Raw genomic sequence first — 21,133 nt, forward strand, 5'->3', positions numbered from 1 at the left:
AGCATAAAGCCACTTTATAAAGTACTATATTACCTTTAAATTTTTGTTTTATTAAGCAAAAGATGAGAGTGAAAAGAATGTAGCCTTTTACCAATACTAATTTAGCAAAAATGGTTTGAGACATTGATAGAAAAAGCAAAAAAAAAAAAAACCAAAAGGGAGGATGAATCATAAAGAGAATAAAAGATAAAAACAATATATAGGCTGATGCTATCCTAGTAGCCATCAAGTATTTTTTTAAGCAGAGGAAGGCCAGCAGCTGATTAGATGAATCTGCTATAGAAGATACATGGAAAGAAATGGACAAAAAGTATACAGGATGTAAAAATTTTGAAGTAGTTGTGATCTGCATGAGTGGATAGAATATCCTTACCAATGATATCATGGATCAATCAAAAAATATGTGGTGTTCCAGAAGTCTTCATACAGTTTTGAGTTATTAGTGCACTAAGTTTTGGAACACCTTTTATATTAATGATCATATCCACTACTGAACCAGTAGCTCCTTACATATTAATTTAACTCATTTTTCTTTGTTGTAATATTCATTTTTTTATTTTGAGTTCATAATTTTCTCCTTCCAGCTATTCCTCCACCCATTGAGAAAGTAAGTATTTTAATACTTAATACTCTTAAAGATCAGTGGTTTGGGCAATGTGATTACTCCTCTATGTACACAGAATAACACCTCTTTTTCTTACAATATCTTCGTGCATTATTGTGTCCTGAAATGTCTTCACCTTGCTCCAGCATAAAGAACTTTTTTAAAAAGCATTTATAAAGCACCTACTATGTGCCAGTAGAATTTTGCAAATATCTCATTTTTATCTTCACAATAACCCTAGGAAGTCAGTGCTATTATCCTCGTTTTAGAGGAAGAAACTGAGGCAGAGAGGGGTTTGGTGACTTGCCCAGGGTTATACAGCTATTAAGTATCTGAAGCCAAATTTGGACTCTTGCCTTCTTAACCCCAAGTCCAGAGCTGTTTCCACTGTCTCCACTGTCCCATTTAGCTGTCTCCAAATAGCTAAAACTGGTCCTCAAATAGCCCAAAGCTAATCAGATGCCAATTGTTTTTTTTTTTTTTTTTAAGCAATCAGGGTTAAGTAACTTGCTCAAGGTTCCACGGCCAGTTATTTCTGGTGTGGTGCTAAGTATCTGAGCCCGGATTTGATCCCCAGATCATCCCAACACTGGGGCCCAATGCTAGATTTGTGGTGAGAGAACCCTACTTCACACTGCATTTACTCTCTGTATATCCTTGGACAGATCACTTTCCTTCTCTGAGAATCCGTTTCTTCATCCATAAAATGAAGGAGTTAATTGATGACCTCACAGATTTCTAAACTATAGTCTCATCATTTGTTGACCCATATGATCCCTTCAGGTTCTGAACTTGTGATCTTATGGGTGATCCCATGATATGATATTACCAACTCTGACTGATTTTCCTCCATGATATTTCACAGTCATGCCCTCTTTTCCATTTCCACTGCCCTAGCTCAAACCTATATTCCCACTGAACTAAAATATTTTCCCTTCTCTCTTTCTCTCTTTCCTATCTTCATTCCATTTCACACACTTCTGATCAGAGAAAGCTTCCTGAAACTTAGTGTTGATCATGTGATTCCAATGCTTAGGGCCTGATGTACAGTAGGGGCTTAATAAATGCATGTTGCTGTATTTCAAACCTTCAGTGGCTTTCTATTGCTTAATGAATAAAGACAAAACTCTTACGCATCATCACCTTTGCCATTGCCATTATCACAATCACATTGCAATCACAGCTGGCATTTCTATAATGTTTTAAAACATACATTATTTCATTTAAGTCTCCCTGTGAGGTAGAAACTATGGGTATTACTACCTCTATGAGGCAGTTAGGTGGTATAGTGGATAGAGTGCTGGGTCTGGAGTCAGGAAGACTCATCTTCCCAAGTTCAAATCTGGTCTCAGACATTTTCTCGCTATCTAACCCTGGGCAAATAACTTAACCCTGTTTGTCTCAGTTTCCTCACCTGAAAAAATGAACAAAAACCAAAAGGCAGCAAGGTTAAAATGATATTTATTGTGGGTGGGGAGAGGGACTTGGTTGCCTTTTAGCTTTTTTAAATAAAACTGTTTGTGAAACAGCTATTTTAATTCCCTTGTCAGAGAGACCCCTGAAAGATTCACTAACCCCTTCTTAAGGCCTTAACAAGAATTATTGTAGGTATTTTCTCTTTTTAAAAACTCTTGTTGAAAAATGATATGATTTACAAAACCAAACCAAAAGCAACAGAAAGAAATCAGAGTACAGGACCACTATACAGGCACCTCCCTACCTCTACCTTCCTTTATAAAAACCAAAGAAAAGAAAGAAAATATGGGTTAACTGGATTTTTCCTGGTCAGCTTAACCCCCACTGGTTTCATAAACATGGAACGTCCCTGTCCCAGCAGGCAGAGAAATCAATGTCTTCCTTTCTCCTCTGTTCGGCTTCTTGGAATGTCATGAGGGTAGACAGTACTTCCTGCTGTCTGCAAGGCAGGCAGGGGCTCCCATTCCCAGTCCTCCTAGTAGAACCTTCCCTGGGTGGCTCCCAGGGCTTGCCCCGTGCAGACAGGACCAACTGGGAGCAGTGGTTTCCTCTGGTCTTACCAGTTTAATGAATGACCTGAGGGGCTGCTATGGGCCTTGGGGTTTCTACCATTAACTCATCCCCCAAGATTAAAAAAAAATTTTAAATAAAATGTTTCTTGAAATGAAAAAACAAAGATAAGCAGAAGGAAATAGCAAACCACTCCAGTACCTGCCAAGAAAACCCCAAATGGGTCATGAAGAGCCAAACAACTGAACAACAAAAATTACTACCTCAATTTTACCAACAGGAAACTGAGGCTCAGAGAGACTAGGTGATCTATCAATAATCATTCCCTAGTCAATATAGAAAGAGGATTGAAATGTAGATCATCCCAATTCTAAGTGCACTGCTCTATCTGGAGGTACAAAGTGACAGTGGATAAAGAGTCAGGAGGGCCTGAGTTCAAATCTGGTCTGACACTTACTATCTGTGTGACCCTGAAAAATTAACCTCTATCAGCCTCAGTCTCCTCATCAATAAAAATGTGGACAATGATAAGGCCAATCTCCCAGTATTATTGTGAGAATCAAATGATATATTTGAAAAGCATTTAGCACAATGCCTGACACATAGTAGGAATATAATAAATGCTTGCTTCCTTCCTTTCTTTCTCTATCTGCTATGTCCCATAATCATGGAATTCAATGTATTTCACAATTTTCCCTCATCCAGAAGCTATTCAACTTTATCTTCAACTGCTGGAACTATAGATTTAAACCAAACAATGGGATCTTTCCTTCTTGGCTAGACCATTCTCTAAACTAGATCTGCATTTTTACCTACCTTTCCTTTTCATAGAACACCTTTGCACATGTATGAAAATCCTATCCTTCAAGGCCCAACTCAAATACCTCCTCCCTCCTGTAAGCTTTCTCTAGTCCTTTCCTCCAAGGAAATCTATCCCTCTTCTAGTTCTACACCTAGCATGCTGGTTGTACCTGTTGTATGTACTTGTTAGATTCTCTTTCCTAAACATTCAGTTTTCTGAAGTAGATGCTTCTCACCTTCTCTGCTAATTGTTCTTGCCCTGAGCGGAAGAACCTAGTCGAATTAATCTTTCAATTACCACCACCACCCCAGCTGCTTATGTGACAGAGTGTAGTGCCACTCAATAAATATTTGTTGAATCAACTTCAACATGAGCTATCCAAAATATTTTCTGGCTGATTCCAGGAATGTATAAGAAAACAAATTTTCTATTGAAGGCACTAGGGAAAATCCTATAAAGATTCAACTGAACAGGAAAATCCTTCTTCAGATAAATTTAGAAAGGATGATTTAATGGGCAAATTCTTCTGATGTGATGCTGAGGAGAGAATAGAACAATAAGCTTTCATTTGTTCCATTTCTCCCTAAGGTGATAATATAGGCAATGTTTATCTGCCTTTATTCTTTCCTGCACCAGAAATTTATGGTAAGCTTCCTTCCCCCAACTCGATTCTTGCTAGCCAACCATTGAGGTAGTTTTATTGTAGTCCCTAGAGGTTTACTGTATCAAGAGAACCTTCCAAGAAATACACTGAGAAACTTTGCTGTTATAGAACAATGTATGCCTGCAAAATTTAAATATATCTGAGTTACTTTTCTCAATGCTTCCAAAATAAGTTATTCAAGGAAGAATATAAATGATTAAAGATTGCTCCAAAATAGTAGGGCTTCTAATGCAACAAAATGTTTTGAGATTCAGAAGTGAATCCAACATAGTAGATGATTAGAAATGGACTCAGAAAGAAAGCAAGCACACAGCTCCCAAGCCTCCCGCTTTAAGGTTAGAGACCAAAGAACAGATCATTAGATAACTAACAATAAAATCACTGACAATTCCCCATCCCAGCATTCAATTCAATAACATGCAAATTGATTTTATTAACAATAAAAGACTCTCTTCTTAGAAAAGTCAGAATTCAGAGAGTTGTCTCTCAAATATTTTAAATAATGATTCCTATTAACATTATGACTTATCCTTTGGGATGTTCACAGCATTTTCCTTCAGGCCCAGAGCATAACTATTCAACAAAAAGTAGAACTTAAGAAGCATAGAAATGAAAATAAATAAATAAATGAAAATAAAATATAAAAGTTTGCATTCATTTTTTAAACATATTCAGAATTGTCAGATTATAAATTTTACCTTTGCTACACATCCAGCAAGTACTTAATCCACATTATACTAATTGTGTCTGACTATACACGCCTACTAAAAAGACTTGGTGGCTATTTTTGTTTTGTTTTGTTTTGTTTTTTATAACAAATATTAAAGGCCAAATTCTGTTAGGGGATATGCTAATGCCCTCTCAAGCTACATTAGATTTAACTACTTTGTGTTTATTCTCTTTATATTCATCCTCTAATTTATATAACACATGCTCTACACTTACTTTACCAACCCCTTCTGCTAGTGGAAGTCAAGTACCCAGAGTATAGTTATTGCCACCCCCAGGGCTCAAAGGGATTTGGGAATGTCTTTCAAAAGCTGTGGCTCACAAGCTTCTGTGGGTCTGTTTCCCCCATGATTACCAGTCAGACTTAATTAGATTTTTTTTTTGGTCTTTTTGGAGGGGGGAAGGCAGGACAATCAGGGTTAAGTGACTTGCCCGAGATCACACACAACTAGTGTGTCAAGTGTCTGAGGCTGGATTTGAACTCAGGTCCTCCTGACTCCAAGGTCAATGCTCTTTTCACTGTACCACCTAGCTGTTCCTTAATTAGATTTTAGAAAAGGGTACTTCCCACAGTGGTATAACTGGTACAAAATAACCCACAAATGTCTGTGATAGACTCTCCCACAAGTTTGTACATTTCCAAGACAAAGTGGGTTCAACCTTAGAAAGCTCATGATGAACAATTAACTCACAGCTCTTAGAAGTCTTTTTTTTTTTTAATCCTCAAGATGTTTCCCTAGGCTTGATATAGCTTTTCTGCTATCCAGGGTTATAAAACCTTTAATCTGCCTTCCCACATCTTGCCCATTGTAATGTAAGCTACTGACCAAATAATACTACCAGTCAATGCTACATCTTGTCCATTGTAATGTAAACTACTGACCAAATAATACTACCAGTCAATGCCATCTCAAGGATGTTTCTAGGACCTCAAAAGAAGAGTAAAAAAATGTGTTCCTCCAGAGTTGATTAGGTCCTCTTTGTCCTTTCTTGGAAGATACAAGAGATTTTCCAAGTCCTAATTTATGCATGAAACTTTGGAAAGTTGTCTATTTCCTCCATCCAGTATAAAACCATGCCTAGATAGGTTCATCAGGAATTTCTGGGAAAATGACAGAGTGAGAAATACCATCTAATCCCAACTTCCCTCTATCACCTCAAAATAATAAGAAATTAATCAAATAAAAAGAACAATACAGGGGAGAAAGAAAAGCATTCATAGAAAGGAAAACATCACAGAAAAAAACAGAGACTTTTGAAAATGAATAAACAACCAAAATGAATCCACAAAATAATTAATAAATGCTCTGGCTTAAAAGAGCCATATAATAAAAATGTCAGAAGAGAGGGAAAACATTGCAACCACAATAAAATACCAACCCCCCCCCACACACACACACACACACACAAATAAGCCTCAAACTTGATGCTCCAAAATTCAAAGGAAAAATCCATTGGCATCTCCAAAATAATACCTACTTCAAATGTGTACCTAATTATCAATAAAAAATGAATTTTCAGCAAATGAAAGTTGAATTATTTCTATTAAGGTAGCCAAAAGTGAGCAAGGCAAATCCATTTAAAAATAAAAGAAATTTTAAAATTATAGACAAGTACATGGATCATGAAAACACACAAGATAGTCTATGCATCTACGACTCAAAATTCAATACAATTTTAAACTCTCACCTTATCTGAGAATCCCTAAGAGAACAGAAAGAGCATTTATAGGTGAGAATAAAGGAGGAAAGAAGGAAAGGGAAGGAGAGAGTGAACTCAATAATTTCCGGAATGAAGAGTAGTTCACAGGTGAAGGGTCTTCAATCAAAAAGCAGAGACAGAGAGGGAAGTTGGTTATATTCAGAAATATGTTCATATTTGGGATGAGCAGAGGAGAGACAAAGTGACTTCCTTGGAAGGTCTGATCTCATCTAAGGGTCATCAAATTAGGATAATTCACATTTCTATTTGATGACGCTTAGATAAGATCGTAGCTTCCATAAAAGTCACTTTGTTTCGTTAATAGGTTCATGAAATGAAAAGGGAAAGAACCTTGCCTATTGCCTGGTACAATCTCCTCTTTTACTGAATTTGAGGTCCAAAGGATGGCTAAGCCTAGAGACTTTAATTCTAGCCCCTTCCTTGTTTGTGAATTAACATTTCTGGGAATAGCACTACACAGATAAGCATCTTTAAAGCAAAAAGGTAGGGAAAGGAAGGGTTGGGGAAATCATGAGACACACCTCTACTGGCCTATGCCAAGAAGAGAAATGTCTTTTTGGGATGTCCCATCTTGCCTGAGGCACAAGAAAGATTATTTTTTTCCACCCCCATTAAATCAACTCAATGCAACTGTTGACTCAGACTAAGAAGATGCCCCAATGTTGATATCACTCTAACTAGTCCTATAAATAAGCCATCTGTCTTAGGAGCAATATTTACCCAAGAGTAACAGGGTCCAACACTATGTAATTGTGATTGTTCATTTCCTAAAAGACAAAGAAACTGTTTCTAATATTAATAGGACAAGGGGCCTAAGGTTAAAGCCTATACCCTATTGTAGGGGTCTCCTGGTCATTGAAAGTCAACTGGCTTAGCTTCCTTTTCCCTTAAGTACAAGAAACCCTGAACATATATTTTTTTTCAATTTTCTTCCAGTGTAGCAAATCAACATGTTCAATTGCCGACCTATTCAAGAAAAAGCCGAGAGCCAAACAACCATCTTTTTTGTAACTTGCAGAGCCATGAAGTTTGATGGAAATAAAGTTTTTTTTTCAGTCAGAAGTTCCAACTGATAGCACAAGCCACACCTAACAACCCAATGTAGAAGATTTCAAGGGACTGATTTTGTTTCTGGCCGTGGCAAAAATGGACACTCCTTCTTTAGTACAATGATGTAGTGTTATTTCTCTGTAACTTATGAAATTAGTTCACATGTAGCCAATAGAATCAGTCTTGTCTTCAGACCAATATCTACCAGCTCCATGAGTCAACATACCCTGCTCTGCTAACCAGATACAGTTCTGTATGGAGGCAGAGGCAGCTGCATGCGTGCTGTCAAAGTGCTGCAGTTGATGTTGAATTATTTCATTCGTGTCCGACTCTTTGTTGATACCATCTTGGTAGTTTCTTTTCTTTTTTTTTTAAGCAATCGGGGTTAAGTAACTTGGTCAAGGTTACACAGCCAGTTATTTTTGTGTGGGTGTTAAGTATCTAAGGCCGGAACTGATCTCGGGTCCTCCCAACTCTGGGGCCAGCACTCTTACTCACTCGCTGAGCCACCTGGCTGCCTTGATCTTGGTAGTTTCTTGGCAAAGATACTGGAGTGGTTTACCATTTTCTTCTCCAGCTCATTTTACAGAGGAGGAGCTCAGGTAACAGGGTTAAGTGACTTGCCCAAGGTCACACAGCTAAATATCTGAAGCCAGATTTGAACCTGTAAAGGTGAGTCTTCCTGACTCCAAGCCCAGTGCTCTATCCAATTTACCACCAAGCTGCCCCAAAGTGTTATTACCCTTGTTCATGCTCTAAGTAAGTCTCATTTTGTTAACTGTTAGATAACCCTCAGATATTTCTTTTCTTTCCAATTATGAACCTGAGCTACTAACCCATCCTTATTCAGGCCTTGCCTATTATACAATCCTATGTGTATATATATAAATATATATATATATATATATATATATATATATATATATATAAGATGTCCTAGCACATCACCTACATATTAATACAACAGTGATAAAATTCCATGTCTCTTCTCTAGCATCACAGAATGTATCACCACTCCCAGTCCTACCTTTTGGTCTAACAGACAGCTCTTTGTATCTATTCACACTGAGCCAGCCCCAAGATCTCCCTTGTCTAAGGGTTACATGCCGACATCTTCTGTTGAGGGCAGCTGTTTTCCAGCAGTCACTTACACTGGCTTACTGTTTCAGGCTGTATGGTACAAATGTATTCTTGAAATCCCCCTCCTGTTACTTTGTTCAGGACTATAATCAGACATTGCTTGTATGTGACAAAAAGGAGAATGATAGACAAACTGTTGAAAATAATCTCAAAAAAACATTTTTTTAAAAATTATTATTCTGAGCCCATTACTTTGTCATTGACAGCAGCACCAAAGGAAGTCTTGTGGGAAGGCACAGTTGTCAAGACAAGCAAAGTATCCAATCTTTATCACACACCCTCACACCCTTCTAGGTTTACTAGTCAATACAAAATTAAAAAAAATACAGACCCTACCCTCAGAAAGCTTGCAACATTTGGAGATGAAACATAACATAACATAAATCTACTGAAGTGTAACAAAGGACAGTTATAATCAATCAAAGACTAGGCTTCAAGGAGAAGACAATTAATGTATATTGGAAGGAATTCAGAAAAAAAATCAATGTTTGTGGTCTGAACAAGTCAGAAGATTTTGAGTTGGATTATGACAGACATATAGGATTTTGATTGGGAAAGGGAGATGGGAATGGGAAGGGTCTTTAGTGAAAGCAATAGCAAGAGGTTAATAAATACCCTAAGTCTACAAAAAAATAAAATAAAATAAAATAAAATAAAACCCTCACTCTGGTTTCCTTTAATAATCCATTGTGGATCTGTCATCTGTTGATTTACCCAAAATCCTTGTTAAATATTTTCACATTTTTAGCCTGTGTCTTACCCTTAAAGTTAGTCCCTTCCTTCTGATATTTCCAATTTATTCTGCATATTGCTTGTTTTTTCATGGTTTTTCACATGTCTCCCCCATTAGACTATAAGCCCCTTATGAACAGGGACTGTCTAGGATGAAAAGCAAATTTCACAGCTTGCATGTAAAGTCCTTCAGAAGCTTTTTGAGGAGGAAGCAGGGAGACCATGATATTGATTTTATAAAGGTTACTAGCCATCACATAAAATCATATTTCTGTTTATGCTTCCTAACCTCTCACAGTGTCACTTCTAAGTTTCAAAGGGTACTCCCTGATTTCAGTATGCTAAAACCTGTAGAACAAGTCCTTGTTCATGCTAGTCATACCTTTTTTTTGGAGTTTAGTTTTTATTTCACAATCATAAACTTAACTCTGTTGTCTAGCCAGACTTGTGGAAGGAAAAAGGTAATGAAATCCAAAGAGAATTTCAGCAAATGAGAGCACAAGGATTACAGGGTATAAGAGCAGATGGGGTTTCGGGGTGCTATCTCTAGCTACAGAAGAATGGTTTGATGGTTAAGACAAAAAACAAAACAAAACAAAAAAACTTATGAGAGCCGTCCACAGTCAGCAATAGTGATCTTCTTGCTGGTCTTGCCATCCCGAGAACCTAAACGCTCCATGGCTTCCACAATGTTCATGCCTTCTTTCACTTGGTCAAAAACAATATGCTTGCCATCCAACCAATCAGCCTTAGCAGTACAGAAAAACTGGCAGCCATTTGTGGTGGGTCCAGCATTTGCCCATGGACAAGATGCCAGGACCAGTATGCTTCAGGATGAAGTTCTCATCAGCAAATTTCTCCCCATAGATGGACTTGCCACAAGTGCCATTATGGCATGTGAAGTCACCACCCTGGCACATGAACAAAGGAATGATTCTGTGGAAGGAGGATCCCTTGTAACCAAATCCCTTCTCTCCAGCGCTCAGAGCACAGAAGTTTTCTGCTGTCTTTGGAATCTTGTCTGCAAAGAGCTCCAAAGTAATCTGGCCCAGGGGTTTGTTATCTACGGTGATGTCGAAGTACACATTGGGGTTGGCCATGACCACAGATGCCTGGGCTGGGCTCGATGGCAGAGGAAGAGGCAGCCAGGATCAGTGTCCAGCCCACGGAACCAAGACAAGGACTCTCGGTGGCAGCGTCTTCAAAGCCCATACCTTTTATAATATAACCTGATCATTATCCACCCAACTCCTTGGCCTCCATAGTTAAATAATTAACATATAACAGATAGCTGAAACTAGACTCAAAAAACCCAAGTTCAAAATTCACTTCTGTCACCTCTTAGCTATTTGACCTGGGTAAACCACTTATCTTCTCTAAGATATGAATTTCTCGGTCTACATAACTAACTTAATAATATCTGTCACATCTTAGTCAACAAATATTTAGCACATTCTATGTACCAGGCACTGGGCTAAACACAGAGAAAGGCAAAAAATCCTTGCTCTCAAAGAGATCCTGGTCTAAAGGAGGAGACCACATGCAAACAGCAATGTACAAACAAGCCGTGTCCAGAACGCTGTTGCTCTGGTTCTGCTGTGTCTGACTCTTCATGATCCCATTGAGGTTTGCTTGGCAAAGACACTGGAGTGGTTTGCCATTTCTTTCTCCAGCTCATTTTACAGATGAGGAAATGAGGCAAACAGAGGTAAGTGACTTTCTTAGGGTCACACAGCTAGGAAGTATCTGAGGTCAGATTTGAACTCAGGAAGAAGGGTCTTCCTGACTCTAGGCCCAGCACTCAAGCTGATCTGAGAGAAAGACAGAGACAGACAGACACAAAGTAATCAACAGAGGAAAGGTTCTAGAATTCAGGGGATTCAGAAGGGCTTGCTGGAAAAGATGGGATTCTGGAGTGGGACTTGAAGGAAAACAGGAAGCAGACATGATTTCCCTCATTCCAGGCATGGGGACAGTCAGTGAAACTGCATGGAGTTAAAGATAAGAGTGTCTTATTTGAGGAAAAGCAAGGCAGCCAGTGTTACCGGGTTGCAGGGGGCAAGAGGAGCTGAGGAAAGATGATTTAAGGTTAAAAAAATTGGAAAGATAGGGGGGAGGGGTTTAAGAGCTTCTAATAACTAACAGAAGATTTTTTTTATTTGATCCTGTAGGAGACAGGGCAACACTGGAGTATATTCAGTGTGGAATGGGTGATGAGGATCACTTTGACAGCCAAGTAGAGAATGAATCAGATTGAGGAGATTTGTGGCAGGGAGATTATCCCATCTCACAGGGTTTTTTCTGAGGATTAAATTATGTGAAGCATCTTGGAAACCATAAAGAGCTATATAAATGCCAGCTATTATTGCTACTGATCCAGACTGAAATTATATTATTTTTAAATCCATGAATCCTTTCTATGCCTGTGATCATTAAAGATGCTCTCCTCCAGGCCTCCAGAGTGTTGGTAGTGGTTATTGTTTGTTGTTTTAAATACAAATTAATCAGGAAACCTTATGGCATTTCAGGTGGGGGTGTATTTTGTTGGAAGTTTTGGTTCAAGAAATACAGAGAGGGTCCATGTCTTTGGGGAGCTGTCTACAATGTCAGCTATGTTCCTTTCTTGTATCCTACCTAGCTACTCAGTCAAAGCTCATTTATTCCAGAGAATATGGTTAATTGTTCCTTAATGTTTTAGTTTATAGTGATCTATATAAAAGTTCATCTAAGTGGTACAGAGGATAGAGCACTGGGCTTGTAATCAGGAAGACTCATCTTCCTGAGTTCAAATCTAGTCTCAGACACTTACTAGCTGTGTGACCATAGGCAAGTCACTTATCCTTGTTTGCCTCAGTTCCTCATCTATAAAATGAGCTGGAGATGGAAATGGCAAAGCACTCCAACATCTTTGCCAAGAAAATCCCAAATGAAGTCAAGATGAGTCAGACACAATTGAATTTCTTTTTCTTCTAATTCACATAGCTTCATGACAATTTCCAATGTTAAGTTCCTTTCCTTCCCCTCCGCCTCCTCAGATCCATGTTTCAAAGATTAAGCCAATTCTCTGGCAGGAGAAGGGTAATTCCCACTTGGGATGGAAGACACAGAGTCCTATTTGGGAATAGAGCAAGCATTCATCTGGGAAGAAAAACAAACTCTTCAGCTTGACATTTAAAGTCCTTTGGAATCTGGCTCCAATCCACCTTTGCTGGCTAACTACACATTATTCTTTTTCTCATACTCATGTGTTGTAGTCAAACTGATCTCCATGCTCTTCCTGAATTTGATACTCAATTTCCAGTCTCTGTAAACTGTATAGATTGTTTCCCTTGCATGGAATATATTTCTTCACTATTCCCTGATTCCTTCAAGGCTCAACTCAGGTCAACCTCCCATTGGAAATCCTTCCCAATTCCCTTTGTTGTTTGTGATCATTCTTTAAAATTACTATGTCAACACTTAGCTATGTCTATGTTCTATCACCCAAACTGGGCTATTCCTTGAAGGTATTGCATTTTATCTTTAAATTACCTGTTCTTGGCACGGTATCTTAATATATGCTTGTTCATAATAGAAATCTATAGCCCCAATAAAAAAGTGGTCAAAGGATGTGAACAAAGGATAAATGGTAAATTATTAACAATCATCTTAAATAATGCTCCAAAAGAGTAATAAGAGAAATGCAAATCAAAACAACTATGAGATTTTACCACACACCCAGAAAATTTATAAAGATGGTAAAAGATGAGAATGGCAAACTTTAGAGGAGTTGTGGAGAGACAGGTACACTACACTACATTGTTGGTAGAGCTGTAAACTGGTGCAAACATTATGGGAAAAAATTTGGAATTGTGCAAATAAAGTGACAATTACATCCACACTCTTTGCCCCAGAGATTCTACTGCTAGGAAAGTACCCCCAAGAGGCAAAGGACTAGAACAAAGGCTCCATATAAAGCAAACTAATTATAGCAGCAGTGTGTGTGCGTATGTGTGTGAGTGAGTGTGTGTGTGAATGTGTGTGTGAGTGTGTGAGTGAGTGTGAGTGTGAGTGCGCACAAGTTTGCACAAAAGCCAGAGAAGAATTAGGAACAAAGTAAATTCCCATCACATTGGAATAGCCAAGCAAATTGTGGTACATGAATATAATGGGATATTACTGCACTTTAATAAAAGATAAGCATGATGGATATAAAGTCATGGAAAATTTTGCTTCAACTAATTCAAACACACACAATGAGTACAACAATGCAAATGGAAAGAACAATCACAAAACAATGGAAACTTAATGTTGCTAAATTTAAAAAAAAAAAAAGCTTGGCCCCAAAGAAGAGATAAGTGAACACCCCTCCCCCTCAATTCCTTTGAAAAAAGTCAGGGTCCAGGGGCATGAAATACTACAAATAACATCAGATTTTTGTTTTTGTTTTGAAGTGTCGGTCAATTTTGCTGACTTTTTTCCTTTTTTTCCTCTTTTTAAAAAAATTCTTTATAATAAGGGGTAGTTCTCTGGAAAGAGGAAGAGGAAGAATACAGGGAGGAATCTAGATGATGTATTTTTAAAAAGGTCTTTCAAATCTACTTTAAATAAGTCAATTCTTCTTGAATTTGATTTTAATTGTAAAAGTCAAACCAGGCTGGTGTGAAGGCATCCAAAACAAGGTGATATGCAAGGAGCTGAGATACATACATACGTAGACCATGGGGCAGAGCCTAGATGCAGAACAGGAAAGCTAATATAGAAGTAAGAAGTCAAGAAGCTGGGAGTACCATATTTGGCACTTTTTTTTGACTCAATTTGAATCCCCAAAGTTTTCATCTGTAACTGAAAATGCATACATTCCCCACCTCTAGACAGGTCTTATAACTCTATGGGTCATGGGTGGGACAGCATGTAGCCCCTTCTTTACTTTGCCAGCCCGAGAGAGTAGGGACTCACAATAGTTCCTGTGGTTTATTCATTCTGCAACTGAAAGAACTGAAGGTCTTCTGCAAACTGAACATAGTTATAGCTGCAGAATGGAAAATTTTACTAGGCACCACCTCTTTAGACCAATTAAACACTGTTAGAAATTACTTTGTTCATAGGACAGATTCTTTGAGTTCCCAGCTTCTTATCTCATTACCCAAGGCCACCAAGGAAGGAATAGTAAGTACTTTGATAGCAGAATCATATAAAATAGAGTAGCTTTTTTTCCTAAAGCTATGCCCCACATAGGCTAGGCTACTTTTTTTCCTTAAAGAGGCCCTGAAATGATCCTTCAAATTAATTGGCCCAAGAGTCTCAAACCATTGACACAATAGCTTCCTAGTAACCCAAACACAAAAGCCAGCACAGGAATACACACGAACTCCACCCTCTGGCTCTCACCAGAGAGGCCAACACAGAGGCATACCTGAGGGTGAGCTATCCTCAGCTGCTCATTATTAAATCCCAGCTGAATATCCTGTCCATTCTGTGCTTAAGTTACCTTTATGTGATAGAAGGAGGAAGAAAAGAAAGAAAAAAAAACATTTATTAAGGGCCTATCTACATGCCAGGCAATGTAGCCCAGTCATCTATCCAAGGTACCATGTCTGAATCTGAAGCAGGACTAGTCCTAAATCAAGCCTGGCCTACAATGGCCACCAAATATCTCAGCATAGGATTCTCAGCTTTAAATACTCATTTAAACTCTCAAAATACTACTGTATTTGGAACTCTTGCTGAATTTCACCTACTCCCAGTTCATGTTGGCTAATAATAACAGAACTTGTTAATATAGTTTACCTTGAGAATACCCATGGTCAAAATCACAGACTAACTATGACCTCATACAACCTACAATGGGAATAACCCAAAATGACCTGGACCCCTGATTTAACCTATTAATTACCCTCATCAGACAAATTGCCCGTTCCCAAGCGACCCTTACTATCTTCCTTCTCACAAAAGCTGTAATAGGTATCAGAGGCAATAGACCATGACCCTGCTTTAAAGGACATTCTAAATCATCCTAGATACCCAGCTCAGCACATTGATTGGGAACGTTGTTTGTTATGTAAGCTCTTTCAAATAACCATCCAGACACTTATTTACAAGTTGTATCCCCTAAACTGGGATACTTTTTCAGGATAGGAACTATTTTCAATTTTATCTTTAAATACCAAATGCTGAGCCCAGTATCTTAATAATTATTTTCAACAGAAATATATAAGACCAAAATTCATTCCCCATTGAAAAGTAGTCAAAGGATATGGATAAATAGTTCTCAAAGGAAAATTTGCCAACAATTAACAAGCATATGAGACAATGCTACTTTGCATGAATTTAGACATGGCTTCTATTAGCTAATGCCAAGTAAGCCAGAACAAATCAGGTGATGTTTATTACACTCTGGTTCTGTATGACAAATATCAGGTGATGGAAATTTGTCTTTCACGATTCATTTGTATTTCTACAATTACATGAAGCAAAGAGGAAAAAAAGATGGCTGTTCATTATACAAAGAAATAAAAAATACTTGTTAAGGAGAATGTACATCATTATCTTGGTCTAATCTTGGTCTAACATCTAAGGGATGTTTCCTTATGAATATAGCTAGTTCTAAACCGACAGGCTAAATAAGAGAGGGAGACGTTCCAGAGACTGAAAAACTATTTTTTAAGCAATTAAGTCTTTTTGTACTAATTACGGCCATAAGAAACCAGCTGTTGCAATTGGTCCTCTAGTTCACGCAGGAGTCATTCAACTGCAAAGCAGTAAATACAGAACAAAATGGAGTTGGATGTGTTCTCCCCAAAATTCCCTTTCTAGAAAAGTTAAGCTAGAAATTCTCTTATGACACTACAAATCCTAAGGTCCTAGGGAAGGGAGAAATTTTGTTTCTGGAAACTCAGAGATTGAAAGGCACATGCTTGTGCTGTGTGTAGGGTAATTCTGGGATTTTGTCATCCGTGGTCATCCAGGATAGGCATTATTTCATCACCTCAGCAAATAGAGAGCTCATTAATCAATCATTAAACATTTATTAACCACCTACTATGTGCCAAGCACTGCATCACTATCTTATCCTTCCTCAGTCACCCTAGTCTCAAAACACTTAAGAAACCATGGCCCTCCAGGAGTCAGAAGCAGTGAAGGCCCACACTTACTGTGTTCATCACAGAATTCTAGAGGGTGGGTGCTCCCTCTCAATGGGTTATCCCTCATCCTACAGCTGGAAGTTCTCTTCATTCCTGTGTTTCTGATTCAGCATCAGCTATATATTGCTTACCAAAAACACTTTGAAAAAAAGATTGTGTTAAAATGAGGGACTAGAATAAAACTTGTTTTGCTTCAGGTTTGTCAGCAGAACAAAGTAGGTGGATTTTAGTGTGTGTAAAGTGGACTTTTGTTATTGTTCCTTAGAGTTCAGTTTCCCAGGATCCATAGCCATAACAATCTCTTGTTCCCAAGTGTTAGATATGAGTTCCCATAACTGGCTTAAAACATCTCCATGATGCTTGTGCAGCATTATGTAATGATAAATAATACAAACATCCACTGCAAATGCTCAGTGAGATAGAGGGATGAGGTGATGTAAACTTGTGAGGCCATCGCAGGCCTGTTGATCCTATAAAACAGGTGGTCATTGGTCAGTGAATGGGGAACCTTAGGGTTGGATGCACGAATGTTGTGATGTTGATCAGCCCCTATCAAGGCTTGGGGAGAATCTGTGCTTACTTCAACTGGCCCCCATTGATGCTTGAGGGGACTTAGGGGATGCACTAGCTGTGCCTGTCTCAACTGATCCATCGAGAGGTAGGGATAGCTGTCCCTCCCCTTCTCGCTGGTCCCTGTTAGGGTGACTAGGGAATGCTGTAGGAGTTTGTCCTGTTATCAGCAATCCTCTTCTGAGAAAACTGGACTAGAATAAAGTAAGATTAACCTTTTCTTAATCTTTCCTGTCTGACCAGATTAAGAGTGAACCTGTGCTAGCTCCCATCCTGTGTGCTGTGTTTATTTGTCTTAGACAGGGGCAGCATGATCTTAGATGAGACAGTAGTAGAAATAGGTATGCTTAAGTGAGCTAAGCAAGGACACTACATTATGCTTAAAGGCATCCTAGACAAGGAAATAATATCAATGCAACATATATGCACTGAATAGAATAGCAAGTAAGAACTTAAAGGAAAAGTTAATCAAACTAAAGGGATAAACCATAAAACTCTAATACTTGGGGACCTCAGTGACAGGCTAAACAAAAAGATAAACAAGGAAACATTTAAGAATTTTTAAATTGGGGTATTATCAACCTCTGGTGATTAGTAAATGGCAACATAGAGGAATATACATTTCCTCAGCTGAGCATAGAACCTTCGCAAAAATTCACCATGTACTAACAAGGGCTAGGCATAAAAACTCACTAAAAAGTACAGAAAAGCAAAAATATTAAATGCATCCTTTTTTTGAACCTGCACAAAAAAATTGAAATCAATAAAAGACTTTTTAAGAAAAGATAAAAAATTGGAGAGAAAATAATTTAATCTTAAAGAACTGACTAAAGGGCAGATTACAAAAACAATAGATAATTTCAAAGAAAATGACAATGAGACAATCTACCAAAACTTTTGGGATATAGCCAAAGCAGTCCTTCCAGATCAATGAACTGGTCATGCAACAACAATGAAATAAAAACTAAAACAAGAACAATTTTTTTAAAAAAACATGAACTAACTACATATAGAAGCTCTGAAAAAAATGAAAGAAGATATTAAGACTGAAAGCACAAAAAAGCAAAATGATAAAATAGGAGCTGATTTTTTAGGAAAAATTATTGATTTTAACTATTACTCTCAATTTTAATGACAGAAAATAAAATTAGCAATATCAAAAATTATGAAAAAAAGATCACAACAAATGAATGGAAAATAAAGGAAATTAGAAATTCTTTTTGTGATAGTTCCTATCCCCTATATGGTAAAAATAAAATAAATATGTTAACATAAATGAAAGGTATGAATATTTGCACTCCCCTCAAAATGTCCAGATTCACAAAACAAGAAAAAGAGAATTTAAACAAACCAATTTCAGAAAAAGAAACTAAGTCATAAAGAAACTCCTAAAGAGGAAAAAAAAAGGAACAGGTGGATTTTTAGTAGAATTCCTTCAAATACACAAAGAAAAATTAATTATAATAACATTGTATATTAGCTGTCATAAGAGTTTTTAATTTTCTATTTGGCCACTAGTATGGCTATTTTATTTGTTAAGAAAATCATGTGACCTGCTGAGGCTTTCCTTGTAGTTTGAAATTTAATTGAGACTTCTAATAATTTAACTCAGATGATTAACTGGTTAGGGGTAAAAGGATTTCTGGCTAGTTTTATAAAAACCATTAGCTAGTTATAAATTCCAAAGTAACTCCTCTCGATGTTGTTGATCAATTTGCAATTTGATCTAATGTAATTTTTCCTCTTCTGCAATCTTTGACATGTAAGCTTTTTTCTTTTCCATTAGCCTGCTATGGATTTTACAAGTTGATCTGGAAATGTAAATCTTTACTTTTCTCTTTTGGTAACTGTAAAATGCAATTGTGTGTACATATATGTGTACATATATGTATTTATTACATGAACACACATATCTATTAAAATTAGAGACTTACAAAAACTTTATCATGGTCTCAGTGACCATTTTTAGACACCTGAGTCTGTGTTTTGAGCATATGTAACAAAAGCATTTATAAAATGTCTCTGTATGTTAACAAATATGATTGGCAGCAAAGCCTATCAACAAATCCTTGGAAATTTCCATATCTTAACTTGTCACACAAACACAAACACACACACAAATAGGAAAGTAGATCCTAACAATTTCCTTCTATGAAACAAATACTAATCTTGAAACAAAAACCTGGGTGAGAAATAAAACTATCACTCAATATCCCCAAATGAATATTGACACAAAAATACTGAACAAATATTAGCAAAGAAGCTAAAGCAACATATTAAAAAAACATTACATATTAAGACCAATTTGACTTTACACCAAGAATGCTGAGTTGGTTTAATATTTGGAAAACTATAACACATTCTTGGTTTTTTTTTAAAGTACATTAAAAGCACAGGAATAAATTAACTTTTCCTTAATATGGCAAATGCCATATCTAGCATTCTATGTAATGGAAAACTGCTAAAAGCCTTTCCAATAAGATCAGGGAATACCCAAAGATGTGCATTATTACCACCACTATTTGATAACATTCCATAAGTGCTGGCATTAACAAGAAAAAGAAAATGAGGTAATGAGCAGAGGCAGGAAAAACAAAAGAATCACTTTTTACAGATATGATGATCTGCTTAGAGTCAACAAAAAATTAATTGAAACAATACCAGCAAAGAAAGAAGCAGGACACAAAATTAACCCAAATAGAACTCAAGTCTTTCTATTTATTACAAATTAGTGATACTCTGACTGTATTCTTCCATAGCAAAGTCAGCCATATTCTACTTCTAAAGATTTCCCTAAATCTCTGAATGGGATATGTAACTAGTCTCACTCTTGGAAGGAAAGAATCATTATACAATGATACATACACACCTACTATGTTCCAGGCACTATACTAATCACTTTACAAATATCATTCTATTTGATCCTCAAAAACAATTCTAGGAAGTAGGTGCCATTATTATCCCCATATTACAGTTGAGGGAACAGAAGTTGCTAAGGGTCACACAGCTAGCAAATGTCTGAAGTTGAACTTGATATCAGGTTTTTCTGACTGCAGGACCAATTGTTTAATATACTGCGTCACCTAGCTGTCTCAGAAGAGTGAGTCCAGGGGCGACTCGGTGACGCAGTGAATAGAGCACCAGCCTTGGAGTTAGGAGGACCTGAGTTCAAATTCAGCCTCAGATACTTAACACAAAAACTAGCCATGTGACCTTGGGCAAATCACTTAACCCCAACTGCCCTCCAAAAAAAAAAAAAAAGCAAGAAGAGTGAGTCCTGAGTATTGCTACACAAACAGTAGAAAAAGACAGAAAAAGAAATTCCATTAAAAAATAATCACAAAATATATAAAGCATTTGATAATACACCAACCAAGACACACAGAAAAATCAAATGAATACAATCACAGAGCACTACCGAAATACAGACTTCAAGAACTGGAGAGATTTGAATTGTTCATGGTTGGACCTGCCAATATAATAAAAATTACAGTACCTAAATCAATTTAATTATTCAAAACCAAATCAATCAAACTACCAAATGACAACATTGGTGAACTAGGAAAAAAATAATAAAATTCAACTTTAGCAATAAAATGTCAAGAATCTTTGAGGAAATAATAAAAGGAAAAGTGGGAAAGAGGAGGACCTTAGAGTACCACATCACAAACTATATTATGGAGAAGTAATCATTGAAACTATTTGGTCCTTGCTAAAAAATAGAAAGTTTATCAGCAGGACAAATTAGGAACAAAAGATCTGTGGCAACTAAACATAGTAAAAAATCGTTTGATGAATACAATACCACAACTGCAGGGGGATGGATTCACTATTCAGCAAAAATTGAAAAGCAGCATGGCAGAAATTAGACTTAAAAAACCAACATCTTATATTTATGCTATAATAAACTCAAAACGAATATATGGCCTAGATATAAAAAGTCATACCATATACAAATTCAAGGACTAGAGAAGAAGATACCTTTCAAAATGTGGATCGGTGAAAAGTTA

At 37.1% G+C, this 21,133-nt stretch overlaps 1 pseudogene; it reads right to left on the minus strand.

Moving 5' to 3' along the window:
* Positions 1 to 9,812: 9,812 nt before the first annotated feature.
* On the minus strand, positions 9,813 to 10,633 carry LOC138145140 (peptidyl-prolyl cis-trans isomerase A pseudogene; annotated as a pseudogene).
* Positions 10,634 to 21,133: the final 10,500 nt, after the last annotated feature.

This window comes from Petaurus breviceps, unplaced genomic scaffold, assembly GCF_028583685.1.
Source record: "Petaurus breviceps papuanus isolate PSGF00001 unplaced genomic scaffold, PetGlider_PUasm1.0 90730, whole genome shotgun sequence".
NCBI lineage: Eukaryota > Metazoa > Chordata > Mammalia > Diprotodontia > Petauridae > Petaurus > Petaurus breviceps.